The following is a 19,187-nucleotide window of genomic DNA, read 5'->3' on the forward strand; positions in this document are numbered from 1 at the left end:
AGGAATTTTTAGACCTGCCTAAAACAGCAGAAGAGCCTTGAAAAAAATCTCCTGCTTGATCATGTTTTGCACACAGTGAGCTTTAAACTGTGACACAAACATTGCTGTCACTCCTCACTTTATCTCCTAAAAGTGCATTTGAATCCAAAATTTCTGGTGCGCTCTCTCGTTTCGAGAGGAGTTGTGACAGGGGAGGAGCAGCGCTTGGACTCTAATCCCACAGACGAAGGGCCAGCAGGGAAACTCCTGCAGGGCATCTTCAGCACACAGTGAGCTTTGCAACTCTGCAAAACACATTGCTGTAACTCCTCCTTCTCCTGCCTGGAAGACCAATTGATTCCAACATCTCTGTGCCCACTCTCTGCTGAGCAGCATCAGAGAGAGTAGAGCAGGAATGTTTAGACTGGGCTAAAACAGCAGAAGAGCCTTGCAAAAAAGCTCCTCCTGATCATGTTTAGCACACAGTGAGCTTTAAACTGTGACACAAACATTGCTGTCACTCTTCACTCTTTCTCCTAAAAGACCATTTCAATCCAAGAACTCCGTTGCCAGCACTCTGCTGAGCAGCAGAGTGAGCAGGAATGTCTGCAATCTGTAAGGCAGTGGAAGAGACAGGCCTGAAGGCTGCTCTTGTGCTTCTTCAACACACTGAGCTTTACAACTGTGACACACATACTGTTGTCACTCCTCATTGTAGCTCCTAAAAGTGCATTTGAATCCAGCGTTTCTGGTCTCCACTCTCGTTTCAAGAGCAGCAGAGGAAGGTGAGCACGAGCGCTTGGAATCCGCTCCCAGTTCCGAAGGGCAGGGAGGGAAAGTCCTTGCAGATCATCTTCAGCGCACAGTGAGCTTTGCAACTCTGAAACACACATTGCTGTCACTCCTCACTTCATCTCCTAATAATCCGTTTGAATCCATGGTCTCTCCCGCCCTCTCTCGTTTGAACAGCAGCAGTGACAGGTGAACACGATCTCTTGGCCTCTGCTCCCACAGCCGAAGAGCCCGGAGTGAAAGCTCCGGCAGGGCATCTTCAGCACGCAGTCAGCTTTGCAACATGTGACACATACATTGCTCTCGCTCCGCACTTTCCTACCTCAAAGTACAATTGAATCCAAAATCTCTGTGCCCTTTCTCTGCTGGGCAGAAGCAGAGTAGAGCAGGAACCTTTAGCCAATGCTAAAAGAGCAGAAGAGACAGTCCAGAAAGTTCCCACTGATCATCTTCAGCGCACAGCGAGCTTTGCAACTCTGCAACACACATTGCTGTCACTCCTCCCTTTTTGCCTGAAAGACCAGCTGAATCCACCATCTCTGTGCCCGCTCTCTGCTGAGCAGCAACAGAGATAGTAGAGCAGGAATTTTTAGACCTGCCTAAAACAGCAGAAGAGCCTTGAAAAAAATCTCCTGCTTGATCATGTTTTGCACACAGTGAGCTTTAAACTGTGACACAAACATTGCTGTCACTCCTCACTTTATCTCCTAAAAGTGCATTTGAATCCAAAGTTTCTGGTGCGCTCTCTCGTTTCGAGAGCAGTTGTGACAGGGGAGGAGCAGCGCTTGGACTCTAATCCCACAGACGAAGGGCCAGCAGGGAAACTCCTGCAGGGCATCTTCAGCACACAGTGAGCTTTGCAACTCTGCAAAACACATTGCTGTAACTCCTCCTTCTCCTGCCTGGAAGACCAATTGATTCCAACATCTCTGTGCCCACTCTCTGCTGAGCAGCATCAGAGAGAGTAGAGCAGGAATGTTTAGACTGGGCTAAAACAGCAGAAGAGCCTTGCAAAAAAGCTCCTCCTGATCATGTTTAGCACACAGTGAGCTTTAAACTGTGACACAAACATTGCTGTCACTCTTCACTCTTTCTCCTAAAAGACCATTTCAATCCAAGAACTCCGTTGCCAGCACTCTGCTGAGCAGCAGAGTGAGCAGGAATGTCTGCAATCTGTAAGGCAGTGGAAGAGACAGGCTGAAGGCTGCTCTTGTGCTTCTTCAACACACTGAGCTTTACAACTTTGACACACACACTGTTGTCACTCCTCATTGTAGCTCCTAAAAGTGCATTTGAATCCAGCGTTTCTGGTCTCCACTCTCGTTTCCAGTGCAGCAGAGGCAGGTGAGCACGAGCGCTTGGAATCCGCTCCCAGTTCCGAAGGGCAGGGAGGGAAAGTCCTTGCAGATCATCTTCAGCGCACAGTGAGCTTTGCAACTCTGAAACACACATTGCTGTCACTCCTCACTTCATCTCCTAATAATCCGTTTGAATCCATGGTCTCTCCCGCCCTCTCTCGTTTGAACAGCAGCAGTGACAGGTGAACACGATCTCTTGGCCTCTGCTCCCACAGCCGAAGAGCCCGGAGTGAAAGCTCCGGCAGGGCATCTTCAGCACGCAGTCAGCTTTGCAACTGTGACACATATATTGCTCTCGCTCCGCACTTTCCTACCTCAAAGTCCAATTGAATCCAAAATCTCTGTGCCCTTTCTCTGCTGGGCAGAAGCAGAGTAGAGCAGGAACCTTTAGCCAATGCTAAAAGAGCAGAAGAGACAGTCCAGAAAGTTCCCACTGATCAGATTCAGCGCACAGCGAGCTTTGCAACTCTGCAACACACATTGCTGTCACTCCTCCCTTTTTGCCTGAAAGACCAGCTGAATCCACCATCTCTGTGCCCGCTCTCTGCTGAGCAGCAACAGAGATAGTAGAGCAGGAATTTTTAGACCTGCCTAAAACAGCAGAAGAGCCTTGAAAAAAATCTCCTGCTTGATCATGTTTTGCACACAGTGAGCTTTAAACTGTGACACAAACATTGCTGTCACTCCTCACTTTATCTCCTAAAAGTGCATTTGAATCCAAAGTTTCTGGTGCGCTCTCTCGTTTCGAGAGGAGTTGTGACAGGGGAGGAGCAGCGCTTGGACTCTAATCCCACAGACGAAGGGCCAGCAGGGAAACGCCTGCAGGGCATCTTCAGCACACAGTGAGCTTTGCAACTCTGCAAAACACATTGCTGTAACTCCTCCTTCTCCTGCCTGGAAGACCAATTGATTCCAACATCTCTGTGCCCACTCTCTGCTGAGCAGCATCAGAGAGAGTAGAGCAGGAATGTTTAGACTGGGCTAAAACAGCAGAAGAGCCTTGCAAAAAAGCTCCTCCTGATCATGTTTAGCACACAGTGAGCTTTAAACTGTGACACAAACATTGCTGTCACTCTTCACTCTTTCTCCTAAAAGACCATTTCAATCCAAGAACTCCGTTGCCAGCACTCTGCTGAGCAGCAGAGTGAGCAGGAATGTCTGCAATCTGTAAGGCAGTGGAAGAGACAGGCCTGAAGGCTGCTCTTGTGCTTCTTCAACACACTGAGCTTTACAACTGTGACACACATACTGTTGTCACTCCTCATTGTAGCTCCTAAAAGTGCATTTGAATCCAGCGTTTCTGGTCTCCACTCTCGTTTCAAGAGCAGCAGAGGAAGGTGAGCACGAGCGCTTGGAATCCGCTCCCAGTTCCGAAGGGCAGGGAGGGAAAGTCCTTGCAGATCATCTTCAGCGCACAGTGAGCTTTGCAACTCTGAAACACACATTGCTGTCACTCCTCACTTCATCTCCTAATAATCCGTTTGAATCCATGGTCTCTCCCGCCCTCTCTCGTTTGAACAGCAGCAGTGACAGGTGAACACGATCTCTTGGCCTCTGCTCCCACAGCCGAAGAGCCCGGAGTGAAAGCTCCGGCAGGGCATCTTCAGCACGCAGTCAGCTTTGCAACATGTGACACATACATTGCTCTCGCTCCGCACTTTCCTACCTCAAAGTCCAATTGAATCCAAAATCTCTGTGCCCTTTCTCTGCTGGGCAGAAGCAGAGTAGAGCAGGAACCTTTAGCCAATGCTAAAAGAGCAGAAGAGACAGTCCAGAAAGTTCCCACTGATCATCTTCAGCGCACAGCGAGCTTTGCAACTCTGCAACACACATTGCTGTCACTCCTCCCTTTTTGCCTGAAAGACCAGCTGAATCCACCATCTCTGTGCCCGCTCTCTGCTGAGCAGCAACAGAGAGAGTAGAGCAGGAATTTTTAGACCTGCCTAAAACAGCAGAAGAGCCTTGAAAAAAATCTCCTGCTTGATCATGTTTTGCACACAGTGAGCTTTAAACTGTGACACAAACATTGCTGTCACTCCTCACTTTATCTCCTAAAAGTGCATTTGAATCCAAAGTTTCTGGTGCGCTCTCTCGTTTCGAGAGGAGTTGTGACAGGGGAGGAGCAGCGCTTGGACTCTAATCCCACAGACGAAGGGCCAGCAGGGAAACTCCTGCAGGGCATCTTCAGCACACAGTGAGCTTTGCAATTCTGCAACACACATTGCTGTAACTCCTCCTTTTCCTGCCTGGAAGACCAATTGATTCCAACATCTCTGTGCCCACTCTCTGCTGAGCAGCAACAGAGAGAAGGAATGTTTAGACTGGGCTAAAACAGCAGAAGAGCCTTGCAAAAAAGCTCCTCCTGATCATGTTTAGCACACAGTGAGCTTTAAACTGTGACACAAACATTGCTGTCACTCTTCACTCTTTCTCCTAAAAGACCATTTCAATCCAAGAACTCCGTTGCCAGCACTCTGCTGAGCAGCAGAGTGAGCAGGAATGTCTGCAATCTGTAAGGCAGTGGAAGAGACAGGCCTGAAGGCTGCTCTTGTGCTTCTTCAACACACTGAGCTTTACAACTGTGACACACACACTGTTGTCACTCCTCATTGTAGCTCCTAAAAGTGCATTTGAATCCAGCGTTTCTGGTCTCCCCTCTCGTTTCAAGAGCAGCAGAGGAAGGTGAGCACGAGCGCTTGGAATCCGCTCCCAGTTCCGAAGGGCAGGGAGGGAAAGTCCTTGCAGATCATCTTCAGCGCACAGTGAGCTTTGCAACTCTGAAACACACATTGCTGTCACTCCTCACTTCATCTCCTAATAATCCGTTTGAATCCATGGTCTCTCCCGCCCTCTCTCGTTTGAACAGCAGCAGTGACAGGTGAACACGATCTCTTGGCCTCTGCTCCCACAGCCGAAGAGCCCGGAGTGAAAGCTCCGGCAGGGCATCTTCAGCACGCAGTCAGCTTTGCAACATGTGACACATACATTGCTCTCGCTCCGCACTTTCCTACCTCAAAGTACAATTGAATCCAAAATCTCTGTGCCCTTTCTCTGCTGGGCAGAAGCAGAGTAGAGCAGGAACCTTTAGCCAATGCTAAAAGAGCAGAAGAGACAGTCCAGAAAGTTCCCACTGATCATCTTCAGCGCACAGCGAGCTTTGCAACTCTGCAACACACATTGCTGTCACTCCTCCCTTTTTGCCTGAAAGACCAGCTGAATCCACCATCTCTGTGCCCGCTCTCTGCTGAGCAGCAACAGAGATAGTAGAGCAGGAATTTTTAGACCTGCCTAAAACAGCAGAAGAGCCTTGAAAAAAATCTCCTGCTTGATCATGTTTTGCACACAGTGAGCTTTAAACTGTGACACAAACATTGCTGTCACTCCTCACTTTATCTCCTAAAAGTGCATTTGAATCCAAAGTTTCTGGTGCGCTCTCTCGTTTCGAGAGCAGTTGTGACAGGGGAGGAGCAGCGCTTGGACTCTAATACCACAGACGAAGGGCCAGCAGGGAAACTCCTGCAGGGCATCTTCAGCACACAGTGAGCTTTGCAACTCTGCAAAACACATTGCTGTAACTCCTCCTTCTCCTGCCTGGAAGACCAATTGATTCCAACATCTCTGTGCCCACTCTCTGCTGAGCAGCATCAGAGAGAGTAGAGCAGGAATGTTTAGACTGGGCTAAAACAGCAGAAGAGCCTTGCAAAAAAGCTCCTCCTGATCATGTTTAGCACACAGTGAGCTTTAAACTGTGACACAAACATTGCTGTCACTCTTCACTCTTTCTCCTAAAAGACCATTTCAATCCAAGAACTCCGTTGCCAGCACTCTGCTGAGCAGCAGAGTGAGCAGGAATGTCTGCAATCTGTAAGGCAGTGGAAGAGACAGGCTGAAGGCTGCTCTTGTGCTTCTTCAACACACTGAGCTTTACAACTTTGACACACACACTGTTGTCACTCCTCATTGTAGCTCCTAAAAGTGCATTTGAATCCAGCGTTTCTGGTCTCCACTCTCGTTTCCAGTGCAGCAGAGGCAGGTGAGCACGAGCGCTTGGAATCCGCTCCCAGTTCCGAAGGGCAGGGAGGGAAAGTCCTTGCAGATCATCTTCAGCGCACAGTGAGCTTTGCAACTCTGAAACACACATTGCTGTCACTCCTCACTTCATCTCCTAATAATCCGTTTGAATCCATGGTCTCTCCCGCCCTCTCTCGTTTGAACAGCAGCAGTGACAGGTGAACACGATCTCTTGGCCTCTGCTCCCACAGCCGAAGAGCCCGGAGTGAAAGCTCCGGCAGGGCATCTTCAGCACGCAGTCAGCTTTGCAACTGTGACACATATATTGCTCTCGCTCCGCACTTTCCTACCTCAAAGTCCAATTGAATCCAAAATCTCTGTGCCCTTTCTCTGCTGGGCAGAAGCAGAGTAGAGCAGGAACCTTTAGCCAATGCTAAAAGAGCAGAAGAGACAGTCCAGAAAGTTCCCACTGATCAGATTCAGCGCACAGCGAGCTTTGCAACTCTGCAACACACATTGCTGTCACTCCTCCCTTTTTGCCTGAAAGACCAGCTGAATCCACCATCTCTGTGCCCGCTCTCTGCTGAGCAGCAACAGAGATAGTAGAGCAGGAATTTTTAGACCTGCCTAAAACAGCAGAAGAGCCTTGAAAAAAATCTCCTGCTTGATCATGTTTTGCACACAGTGAGCTTTAAACTGTGACACAAACATTGCTGTCACTCCTCACTTTATCTCCTAAAAGTGCATTTGAATCCAAAATTTCTGGTGCGCTCTCTCGTTTCGAGAGGAGTTGTGACAGGGGAGGAGCAGCGCTTGGACTCTAATCCCACAGACGAAGGGCCAGCAGGGAAACTCCTGCAGGGCATCTTCAGCACACAGTGAGCTTTGCAACTCTGCAAAACACATTGCTGTAACTCCTCCTTCTCCTGCCTGGAAGACCAATTGATTCCAACATCTCTGTGCCCACTCTCTGCTGAGCAGCATCAGAGAGAGTAGAGCAGGAATGTTTAGACTGGGCTAAAACAGCAGAAGAGCCTTGCAAAAAAGCTCCTCCTGATCATGTTTAGCACACAGTGAGCTTTAAACTGTGACACAAACATTGCTGTCACTCTTCACTCTTTCTCCTAAAAGACCATTTCAATCCAAGAACTCCGTTGCCAGCACTCTGCTGAGCAGCAGAGTGAGCAGGAATGTCTGCAATCTGTAAGGCAGTGGAAGAGACAGGCCTGAAGGCTGCTCTTGTGCTTCTTCAACACACTGAGCTTTACAACTGTGACACACATACTGTTGTCACTCCTCATTGTAGCTCCTAAAAGTGCATTTGAATCCAGCGTTTCTGGTCTCCACTCTCGTTTCAAGAGCAGCAGAGGAAGGTGAGCACGAGCGCTTGGAATCCGCTCCCAGTTCCGAAGGGCAGGGAGGGAAAGTCCTTGCAGATCATCTTCAGCGCACAGTGAGCTTTGCAACTCTGAAACACACATTGCTGTCACTCCTCACTTCATCTCCTAATAATCCGTTTGAATCCATGGTCTCTCCCGCCCTCTCTCGTTTGAACAGCAGCAGTGACAGGTGAACACGATCTCTTGGCCTCTGCTCCCACAGCCGAAGAGCCCGGAGTGAAAGCTCCGGCAGGGCATCTTCAGCACGCAGTCAGCTTTGCAACATGTGACACATACATTGCTCTCGCTCCGCACTTTCCTACCTCAAAGTCCAATTGAATCCAAAATCTCTGTGCCCTTTCTCTGCTGGGCAGAAGCAGAGTAGAGCAGGAACCTTTAGCCAATGCTAAAAGAGCAGAAGAGACAGTCCAGAAAGTTCCCACTGATCATCTTCAGCGCACAGCGAGCTTTGCAACTCTGCAACACACATTGCTGTCACTCCTCCCTTTTTGCCTGAAAGACCAGCTGAATCCACCATCTCTGTGCCCGCTCTCTGCTGAGCAGCAACAGAGATAGTAGAGCAGGAATTTTTAGACCTGCCTAAAACAGCAGAAGAGCCTTGAAAAAAATCTCCTGCTTGATCATGTTTTGCACACAGTGAGCTTTAAACTGTGACACAAACATTGCTGTCACTCCTCACTTTATCTCCTAAAAGTGCATTTGAATCCAAAGTTTCTGGTGCGCTCTCTCGTTTCGAGAGCAGTTGTGACAGGGGAGGAGCAGCGCTTGGACTCTAATCCCACAGACGAAGGGCCAGCAGGGAAACTCCTGCAGGGCATCTTCAGCACACAGTGAGCTTTGCAACTCTGCAAAACACATTGCTGTAACTCCTCCTTCTCCTGCCTGGAAGACCAATTGATTCCAACATCTCTGTGCCCACTCTCTGCTGAGCAGCATCAGAGAGAGTAGAGCAGGAATGTTTAGACTGGGCTAAAACAGCAGAAGAGCCTTGCAAAAAAGCTCCTCCTGATCATGTTTAGCACACAGTGAGCTTTAAACTGTGACACAAACATTGCTGTCACTCTTCACTCTTTCTCCTAAAAGACCATTTCAATCCAAGAACTCCGTTGCCAGCACTCTGCTGAGCAGCAGAGTGAGCAGGAATGTCTGCAATCTGTAAGGCAGTGGAAGAGACAGGCTGAAGGCTGCTCTTGTGCTTCTTCAACACACTGAGCTTTACAACTTTGACACACACACTGTTGTCACTCCTCATTGTAGCTCCTAAAAGTGCATTTGAATCCAGCGTTTCTGGTCTCCACTCTCGTTTCCAGTGCAGCAGAGGCAGGTGAGCACGAGCGCTTGGAATCCGCTCCCAGTTCCGAAGGGCAGGGAGGGAAAGTCCTTGCAGATCATCTTCAGCGCACAGTGAGCTTTGCAACTCTGAAACACACATTGCTGTCACTCCTCACTTCATCTCCTAATAATCCGTTTGAATCCATGGTCTCTCCCGCCCTCTCTCGTTTGAACAGCAGCAGTGACAGGTGAACACGATCTCTTGGCCTCTGCTCCCACAGCCGAAGAGCCCGGAGTGAAAGCTCCGGCAGGGCATCTTCAGCACGCAGTCAGCTTTGCAACTGTGACACATATATTGCTCTCGCTCCGCACTTTCCTACCTCAAAGTCCAATTGAATCCAAAATCTCTGTGCCCTTTCTCTGCTGGGCAGAAGCAGAGTAGAGCAGGAACCTTTAGCCAATGCTAAAAGAGCAGAAGAGACAGTCCAGAAAGTTCCCACTGATCAGATTCAGCGCACAGCGAGCTTTGCAACTCTGCAACACACATTGCTGTCACTCCTCCCTTTTTGCCTGAAAGACCAGCTGAATCCACCATCTCTGTGCCCGCTCTCTGCTGAGCAGCAACAGAGATAGTAGAGCAGGAATTTTTAGACCTGCCTAAAACAGCAGAAGAGCCTTGAAAAAAATCTCCTGCTTGATCATGTTTTGCACACAGTGAGCTTTAAACTGTGACACAAACATTGCTGTCACTCCTCACTTTATCTCCTAAAAGTGCATTTGAATCCAAAGTTTCTGGTGCGCTCTCTCGTTTCGAGAGGAGTTGTGACAGGGGAGGAGCAGCGCTTGGACTCTAATCCCACAGACGAAGGGCCAGCAGGGAAACGCCTGCAGGGCATCTTCAGCACACAGTGAGCTTTGCAACTCTGCAAAACACATTGCTGTAACTCCTCCTTCTCCTGCCTGGAAGACCAATTGATTCCAACATCTCTGTGCCCACTCTCTGCTGAGCAGCATCAGAGAGAGTAGAGCAGGAATGTTTAGACTGGGCTAAAACAGCAGAAGAGCCTTGCAAAAAAGCTCCTCCTGATCATGTTTAGCACACAGTGAGCTTTAAACTGTGACACAAACATTGCTGTCACTCTTCACTCTTTCTCCTAAAAGACCATTTCAATCCAAGAACTCCGTTGCCAGCACTCTGCTGAGCAGCAGAGTGAGCAGGAATGTCTGCAATCTGTAAGGCAGTGGAAGAGACAGGCCTGAAGGCTGCTCTTGTGCTTCTTCAACACACTGAGCTTTACAACTGTGACACACATACTGTTGTCACTCCTCATTGTAGCTCCTAAAAGTGCATTTGAATCCAGCGTTTCTGGTCTCCACTCTCGTTTCAAGAGCAGCAGAGGAAGGTGAGCACGAGCGCTTGGAATCCGCTCCCAGTTCCGAAGGGCAGGGAGGGAAAGTCCTTGCAGATCATCTTCAGCGCACAGTGAGCTTTGCAACTCTGAAACACACATTGCTGTCACTCCTCACTTCATCTCCTAATAATCCGTTTGAATCCATGGTCTCTCCCGCCCTCTCTCGTTTGAACAGCAGCAGTGACAGGTGAACACGATCTCTTGGCCTCTGCTCCCACAGCCGAAGAGCCCGGAGTGAAAGCTCCGGCAGGGCATCTTCAGCACGCAGTCAGCTTTGCAACATGTGACACATACATTGCTCTCGCTCCGCACTTTCCTACCTCAAAGTCCAATTGAATCCAAAATCTCTGTGCCCTTTCTCTGCTGGGCAGAAGCAGAGTAGAGCAGGAACCTTTAGCCAATGCTAAAAGAGCAGAAGAGACAGTCCAGAAAGTTCCCACTGATCATCTTCAGCGCACAGCGAGCTTTGCAACTCTGCAACACACATTGCTGTCACTCCTCCCTTTTTGCCTGAAAGACCAGCTGAATCCACCATCTCTGTGCCCGCTCTCTGCTGAGCAGCAACAGAGAGAGTAGAGCAGGAATTTTTAGACCTGCCTAAAACAGCAGAAGAGCCTTGAAAAAAATCTCCTGCTTGATCATGTTTTGCACACAGTGAGCTTTAAACTGTGACACAAACATTGCTGTCACTCCTCACTTTATCTCCTAAAAGTGCATTTGAATCCAAAGTTTCTGGTGCGCTCTCTCGTTTCGAGAGGAGTTGTGACAGGGGAGGAGCAGCGCTTGGACTCTAATCCCACAGACGAAGGGCCAGCAGGGAAACTCCTGCAGGGCATCTTCAGCACACAGTGAGCTTTGCAATTCTGCAACACACATTGCTGTAACTCCTCCTTTTCCTGCCTGGAAGACCAATTGATTCCAACATCTCTGTGCCCACTCTCTGCTGAGCAGCAACAGAGAGAAGGAATGTTTAGACTGGGCTAAAACAGCAGAAGAGCCTTGCAAAAAAGCTCCTCCTGATCATGTTTAGCACACAGTGAGCTTTAAACTGTGACACAAACATTGCTGTCACTCTTCACTCTTTCTCCTAAAAGACCATTTCAATCCAAGAACTCCGTTGCCAGCACTCTGCTGAGCAGCAGAGTGAGCAGGAATGTCTGCAATCTGTAAGGCAGTGGAAGAGACAGGCCTGAAGGCTGCTCTTGTGCTTCTTCAACACACTGAGCTTTACAACTGTGACACACACACTGTTGTCACTCCTCATTGTAGCTCCTAAAAGTGCATTTGAATCCAGCGTTTCTGGTCTCCCCTCTCGTTTCAAGAGCAGCAGAGGAAGGTGAGCACGAGCGCTTGGAATCCGCTCCCAGTTCCGAAGGGCAGGGAGGGAAAGTCCTTGCAGATCATCTTCAGCGCACAGTGAGCTTTGCAACTCTGAAACACACATTGCTGTCACTCCTCACTTCATCTCCTAATAATCCGTTTGAATCCATGGTCTCTCCCGCCCTCTCTCGTTTGAACAGCAGCAGTGACAGGTGAACACGATCTCTTGGCCTCTGCTCCCACAGCCGAAGAGCCCGGAGTGAAAGCTCCGGCAGGGCATCTTCAGCACGCAGTCAGCTTTGCAACATGTGACACATACATTGCTCTCGCTCCGCACTTTCCTACCTCAAAGTACAATTGAATCCAAAATCTCTGTGCCCTTTCTCTGCTGGGCAGAAGCAGAGTAGAGCAGGAACCTTTAGCCAATGCTAAAAGAGCAGAAGAGACAGTCCAGAAAGTTCCCACTGATCATCTTCAGCGCACAGCGAGCTTTGCAACTCTGCAACACACATTGCTGTCACTCCTCCCTTTTTGCCTGAAAGACCAGCTGAATCCACCATCTCTGTGCCCGCTCTCTGCTGAGCAGCAACAGAGATAGTAGAGCAGGAATTTTTAGACCTGCCTAAAACAGCAGAAGAGCCTTGAAAAAAATCTCCTGCTTGATCATGTTTTGCACACAGTGAGCTTTAAACTGTGACACAAACATTGCTGTCACTCCTCACTTTATCTCCTAAAAGTGCATTTGAATCCAAAGTTTCTGGTGCGCTCTCTCGTTTCGAGAGCAGTTGTGACAGGGGAGGAGCAGCGCTTGGACTCTAATACCACAGACGAAGGGCCAGCAGGGAAACTCCTGCAGGGCATCTTCAGCACACAGTGAGCTTTGCAACTCTGCAAAACACATTGCTGTAACTCCTCCTTCTCCTGCCTGGAAGACCAATTGATTCCAACATCTCTGTGCCCACTCTCTGCTGAGCAGCATCAGAGAGAGTAGAGCAGGAATGTTTAGACTGGGCTAAAACAGCAGAAGAGCCTTGCAAAAAAGCTCCTCCTGATCATGTTTAGCACACAGTGAGCTTTAAACTGTGACACAAACATTGCTGTCACTCTTCACTCTTTCTCCTAAAAGACCATTTCAATCCAAGAACTCCGTTGCCAGCACTCTGCTGAGCAGCAGAGTGAGCAGGAATGTCTGCAATCTGTAAGGCAGTGGAAGAGACAGGCTGAAGGCTGCTCTTGTGCTTCTTCAACACACTGAGCTTTACAACTTTGACACACACACTGTTGTCACTCCTCATTGTAGCTCCTAAAAGTGCATTTGAATCCAGCGTTTCTGGTCTCCACTCTCGTTTCCAGTGCAGCAGAGGCAGGTGAGCACGAGCGCTTGGAATCCGCTCCCAGTTCCGAAGGGCAGGGAGGGAAAGTCCTTGCAGATCATCTTCAGCGCACAGTGAGCTTTGCAACTCTGAAACACACATTGCTGTCACTCCTCACTTCATCTCCTAATAATCCGTTTGAATCCATGGTCTCTCCCGCCCTCTCTCGTTTGAACAGCAGCAGTGACAGGTGAACACGATCTCTTGGCCTCTGCTCCCACAGCCGAAGAGCCCGGAGTGAAAGCTCCGGCAGGGCATCTTCAGCACGCAGTCAGCTTTGCAACTGTGACACATATATTGCTCTCGCTCCGCACTTTCCTACCTCAAAGTCCAATTGAATCCAAAATCTCTGTGCCCTTTCTCTGCTGGGCAGAAGCAGAGTAGAGCAGGAACCTTTAGCCAATGCTAAAAGAGCAGAAGAGACAGTCCAGAAAGTTCCCACTGATCAGATTCAGCGCACAGCGAGCTTTGCAACTCTGCAACACACATTGCTGTCACTCCTCCCTTTTTGCCTGAAAGACCAGCTGAATCCACCATCTCTGTGCCCGCTCTCTGCTGAGCAGCAACAGAGATAGTAGAGCAGGAATTTTTAGACCTGCCTAAAACAGCAGAAGAGCCTTGAAAAAAATCTCCTGCTTGATCATGTTTTGCACACAGTGAGCTTTAAACTGTGACACAAACATTGCTGTCACTCCTCACTTTATCTCCTAAAAGTGCATTTGAATCCAAAGTTTCTGGTGCGCTCTCTCGTTTCGAGAGCAGTTGTGACAGGGGAGGAGCAGCGCTTGGACTCTAATCCCACAGACGAAGGGCCAGCAGGGAAACTCCTGCAGGGCATCTTCAGCACACAGTGAGCTTTGCAACTCTGCAAAACACATTGCTGTAACTCCTCCTTCTCCTGCCTGGAAGACCAATTGATTCCAACATCTCTGTGCCCACTCTCTGCTGAGCAGCATCAGAGAGAGTAGAGCAGGAATGTTTAGACTGGGCTAAAACAGCAGAAGAGCCTTGCAAAAAAGCTCCTCCTGATCATGTTTAGCACACAGTGAGCTTTAAACTGTGACACAAACATTGCTGTCACTCTTCACTCTTTCTCCTAAAAGACCATTTCAATCCAAGAACTCCGTTGCCAGCACTCTGCTGAGCAGCAGAGTGAGCAGGAATGTCTGCAATCTGTAAGGCAGTGGAAGAGACAGGCTGAAGGCTGCTCTTGTGCTTCTTCAACACACTGAGCTTTACAACTTTGACACACACACTGTTGTCACTCCTCATTGTAGCTCCTAAAAGTGCATTTGAATCCAGCGTTTCTGGTCTCCACTCTCGTTTCCAGTGCAGCAGAGGCAGGTGAGCACGAGCGCTTGGAATCCGCTCCCAGTTCCGAAGGGCAGGGAGGGAAAGTCCTTGCAGATCATCTTCAGCGCACAGTGAGCTTTGCAACTCTGAAACACACATTGCTGTCACTCCTCACTTCATCTCCTAATAATCCGTTTGAATCCATGGTCTCTCCCGCCCTCTCTCGTTTGAACAGCAGCAGTGACAGGTGAACACGATCTCTTGGCCTCTGCTCCCACAGCCGAAGAGCCCGGAGTGAAAGCTCCGGCAGGGCATCTTCAGCACGCAGTCAGCTTTGCAACTGTGACACATATATTGCTCTCGCTCCGCACTTTCCTACCTCAAAGTCCAATTGAATCCAAAATCTCTGTGCCCTTTCTCTGCTGGGCAGAAGCAGAGTAGAGCAGGAACCTTTAGCCAATGCTAAAAGAGCAGAAGAGACAGTCCAGAAAGTTCCCACTGATCAGATTCAGCGCACAGCGAGCTTTGCAACTCTGCAACACACATTGCTGTCACTCCTCCCTTTTTGCCTGAAAGACCAGCTGAATCCACCATCTCTGTGCCCGCTCTCTGCTGAGCAGCAACAGAGATAGTAGAGCAGGAATTTTTAGACCTGCCTAAAACAGCAGAAGAGCCTTGAAAAAAATCTCCTGCTTGATCATGTTTTGCACACAGTGAGCTTTAAACTGTGACACAAACATTGCTGTCACTCCTCACTTTATCTCCTAAAAGTGCATTTGAATCCAAAATTTCTGGTGCGCTCTCTCGTTTCGAGAGGAGTTGTGACAGGGGAGGAGCAGCGCTTGGACTCTAATCCCACAGACGAAGGGCCAGCAGGGAAACTCCTGCAGGGCATCTTCAGCACACAGTGAGCTTTGCAACTCTGCAAAACACATTGCTGTAACTCCTCCTTCTCCTGCCTGGAAGACCAATTGATTCCAACATCTCTGTGCCCACTCTCTGCTGAGCAGCATCAGAGAGAGTAGAGCAGGAATGTTTAGACTGGGCTAAAACAGCAGAAGAGCCTTGCAAAAAAGCTCCTCCTGATCATGTTTAGCACACAGTGAGCTTTAAACTGTGACACAAACATTGCTGTCACTCTTCACTCTTTCTCCTAAAAGACCATTTCAATCCAAGAACTCCGTTGCCAGCACTCTGCTGAGCAGCAGAGTGAGCAGGAATGTCTGCAATCTGTAAGGCAGTGGAAGAGACAGGCCTGAAGGCTGCTCTTGTGCTTCTTCAACACACTGAGCTTTACAACTGTGACACACATACTGTTGTCACTCCTCATTGTAGCTCCTAAAAGTGCATTTGAATCCAGCGTTTCTGGTCTCCACTCTCGTTTCAAGAGCAGCAGAGGAAGGTGAGCACGAGCGCTTGGAATCCGCTCCCAGTTCCGAAGGGCAGGGAGGGAAAGTCCTTGCAGATCATCTTCAGCGCACAGTGAGCTTTGCAACTCTGAAACACACATTGCTGTCACTCCTCACTTCATCTCCTAATAATCCGTTTGAATCCATGGTCTCTCCCGCCCTCTCTCGTTTGAACAGCAGCAGTGACAGGTGAACACGATCTCTTGGCCTCTGCTCCCACAGCCGAAGAGCCCGGAGTGAAAGCTCCGGCAGGGCATCTTCAGCACGCAGTCAGCTTTGCAACATGTGACACATACATTGCTCTCGCTCCGCACTTTCCTACCTCAAAGTCCAATTGAATCCAAAATCTCTGTGCCCTTTCTCTGCTGGGCAGAAGCAGAGTAGAGCAGGAACCTTTAGCCAATGCTAAAAGAGCAGAAGAGACAGTCCAGAAAGTTCCCACTGATCATCTTCAGCGCACAGCGAGCTTTGCAACTCTGCAACACACATTGCTGTCACTCCTCCCTTTTTGCCTGAAAGACCAGCTGAATCCACCATCTCTGTGCCCGCTCTCTGCTGAGCAGCAACAGAGATAGTAGAGCAGGAATTTTTAGACCTGCCTAAAACAGCAGAAGAGCCTTGAAAAAAATCTCCTGCTTGATCATGTTTTGCACACAGTGAGCTTTAAACTGTGACACAAACATTGCTGTCACTCCTCACTTTATCTCCTAAAAGTGCATTTGAATCCAAAGTTTCTGGTGCGCTCTCTCGTTTCGAGAGCAGTTGTGACAGGGGAGGAGCAGCGCTTGGACTCTAATCCCACAGACGAAGGGCCAGCAGGGAAACTCCTGCAGGGCATCTTCAGCACACAGTGAGCTTTGCAACTCTGCAAAACACATTGCTGTAACTCCTCCTTCTCCTGCCTGGAAGACCAATTGATTCCAACATCTCTGTGCCCACTCTCTGCTGAGCAGCATCAGAGAGAGTAGAGCAGGAATGTTTAGACTGGGCTAAAACAGCAGAAGAGCCTTGCAAAAAAGCTCCTCCTGATCATGTTTAGCACACAGTGAGCTTTAAACTGTGACACAAACATTGCTGTCACTCTTCACTCTTTCTCCTAAAAGACCATTTCAATCCAAGAACTCCGTTGCCAGCACTCTGCTGAGCAGCAGAGTGAGCAGGAATGTCTGCAATCTGTAAGGCAGTGGAAGAGACAGGCTGAAGGCTGCTCTTGTGCTTCTTCAACACACTGAGCTTTACAACTTTGACACACACACTGTTGTCACTCCTCATTGTAGCTCCTAAAAGTGCATTTGAATCCAGCGTTTCTGGTCTCCACTCTCGTTTCCAGTGCAGCAGAGGCAGGTGAGCACGAGCGCTTGGAATCCGCTCCCAGTTCCGAAGGGCAGGGAGGGAAAGTCCTTGCAGATCATCTTCAGCGCACAGTGAGCTTTGCAACTCTGAAACACACATTGCTGTCACTCCTCACTTCATCTCCTAATAATCCGTTTGAATCCATGGTCTCTCCCGCCCTCTCTCGTTTGAACAGCAGCAGTGACAGGTGAACACGATCTCTTGGCCTCTGCTCCCACAGCCGAAGAGCCCGGAGTGAAAGCTCCGGCAGGGCATCTTCAGCACGCAGTCAGCTTTGCAACTGTGACACATATATTGCTCTCGCTCCGCACTTTCCTACCTCAAAGTCCAATTGAATCCAAAATCTCTGTGCCCTTTCTCTGCTGGGCAGAAGCAGAGTAGAGCAGGAACCTTTAGCCAATGCTAAAAGAGCAGAAGAGACAGTCCAGAAAGTTCCCACTGATCAGATTCAGCGCACAGCGAGCTTTGCAACTCTGCAACACACATTGCTGTCACTCCTCCCTTTTTGCCTGAAAGACCAGCTGAATCCACCATCTCTGTGCCCGCTCTCTGCTGAGCAGCAACAGAGATAGTAGAGCAGGAATTTTTAGACCTGCCTAAAACAGCAGAAGAGCCTTGAAAAAAATCTCCTGCTTGATCATGTTTTGCACACAGTGAGCTTTAAACTGTGACACAAACATTGCTGTCACTCCTCACTTTATCTCCTAAAAGTGCATTTGAATCCAAAGTTTCTGGTGCGCTCTCTCGTTTCGAGAGGAGTTGTGACAGGGGAGGAGCAGCGCTTGGACTCTAATCCCACAGACGAAGGGCCAGCAGGGAAACGCCTGCAGGGCATCTTCAGCACACAGTGAGCTTTGCAACTCTGCAAAACACATTGCTGTAACTCCTCCTTCTCCTGCCTGGAAGACCAATTGATTCCAACATCTCTGTGCCCACTCTCTGCTGAGCAGCATCAGAGAGAGTAGAGCAGGAATGTTTAGACTGGGCTAAAACAGCAGAAGAGCCTTGCAAAAAAGCTCCTCCTGATCATGTTTAGCACACAGTGAGCTTTAAACTGTGACACAAACATTGCTGTCACTCTTCACTCTTTCTCCTAAAAGACCATTTCAATCCAAGAACTCCGTTGCCAGCACTCTGCTGAGCAGCAGAGTGAGCAGGAATGTCTGCAATCTGTAAGGCAGTGGAAGAGACAGGCCTGAAGGCTGCTCTTGTGCTTCTTCAACACACTGAGCTTTACAACTGTGACACACATACTGTTGTCACTCCTCATTGTAGCTCCTAAAAGTGCATTTGAATCCAGCGTTTCTGGTCTCCACTCTCGTTTCAAGAGCAGCAGAGGAAGGTGAGCACGAGCGCTTGGAATCCGCTCCCAGTTCCGAAGGGCAGGGAGGGAAAGTCCTTGCAGATCATCTTCAGCGCACAGTGAGCTTTGCAACTCTGAAACACACATTGCTGTCACTCCTCACTTCATCTCCTAATAATCCGTTTGAATCCATGGTCTCTCCCGCCCTCTCTCGTTTGAACAGCAGCAGTGACAGGTGAACACGATCTCTTGGCCTCTGCTCCCACAGCCGAAGAGCCCGGAGTGAAAGCTCCGGCAGGGCATCTTCAGCACGCAGTCAGCTTTGCAACATGTGACACATACATTGCTCTCGCTCCGCACTTTCCTACCTCAAAGTACAATTGAATCCAAAATCTCTGTGCCCTTTCTCTGCTGGGCAGAAGCAGAGTAGAGCAGGAACCTTTAGCCAATGCTAAAAGAGCAGAAGAGACAGTCCAGAAAGTTCCCACTGATCATCTTCAGCGCACAGCGAGCTTTGCAACTCTGCAACACACATTGCTGTCACTCCTCCCTTTTTGCCTGAAAGACCAGCTGAATCCACCATCTCTGTGCCCGCTCTCTGCTGAGCAGCAACAGAGATAGTAGAGCAGGAATTTTTAGACCTGCCTAAAACAGCAGAAGAGCCTTGAAAAAAATCTCCTGCTTGATCATGTTTTGCACACAGTGAGCTTTAAACTGTGACACAAACATTGCTGTCACTCCTCACTTTATCTCCTAAAAGTGCATTTGAATCCAAAGTTTCTGGTGCGCTCTCTCGTTTCGAGAGCAGTTGTGACAGGGGAGGAGCAGCGCTTGGACTCTAATCCCACAGACGAAGGGCCAGCAGGGAAACTCCTGCAGGGCATCTTCAGCACACAGTGAGCTTTGCAATTC

Source organism: Lathamus discolor, chromosome W (assembly GCF_037157495.1).
Source record: "Lathamus discolor isolate bLatDis1 chromosome W, bLatDis1.hap1, whole genome shotgun sequence".
Classification (NCBI taxonomy): Eukaryota; Metazoa; Chordata; class Aves; order Psittaciformes; family Psittacidae; genus Lathamus; species Lathamus discolor.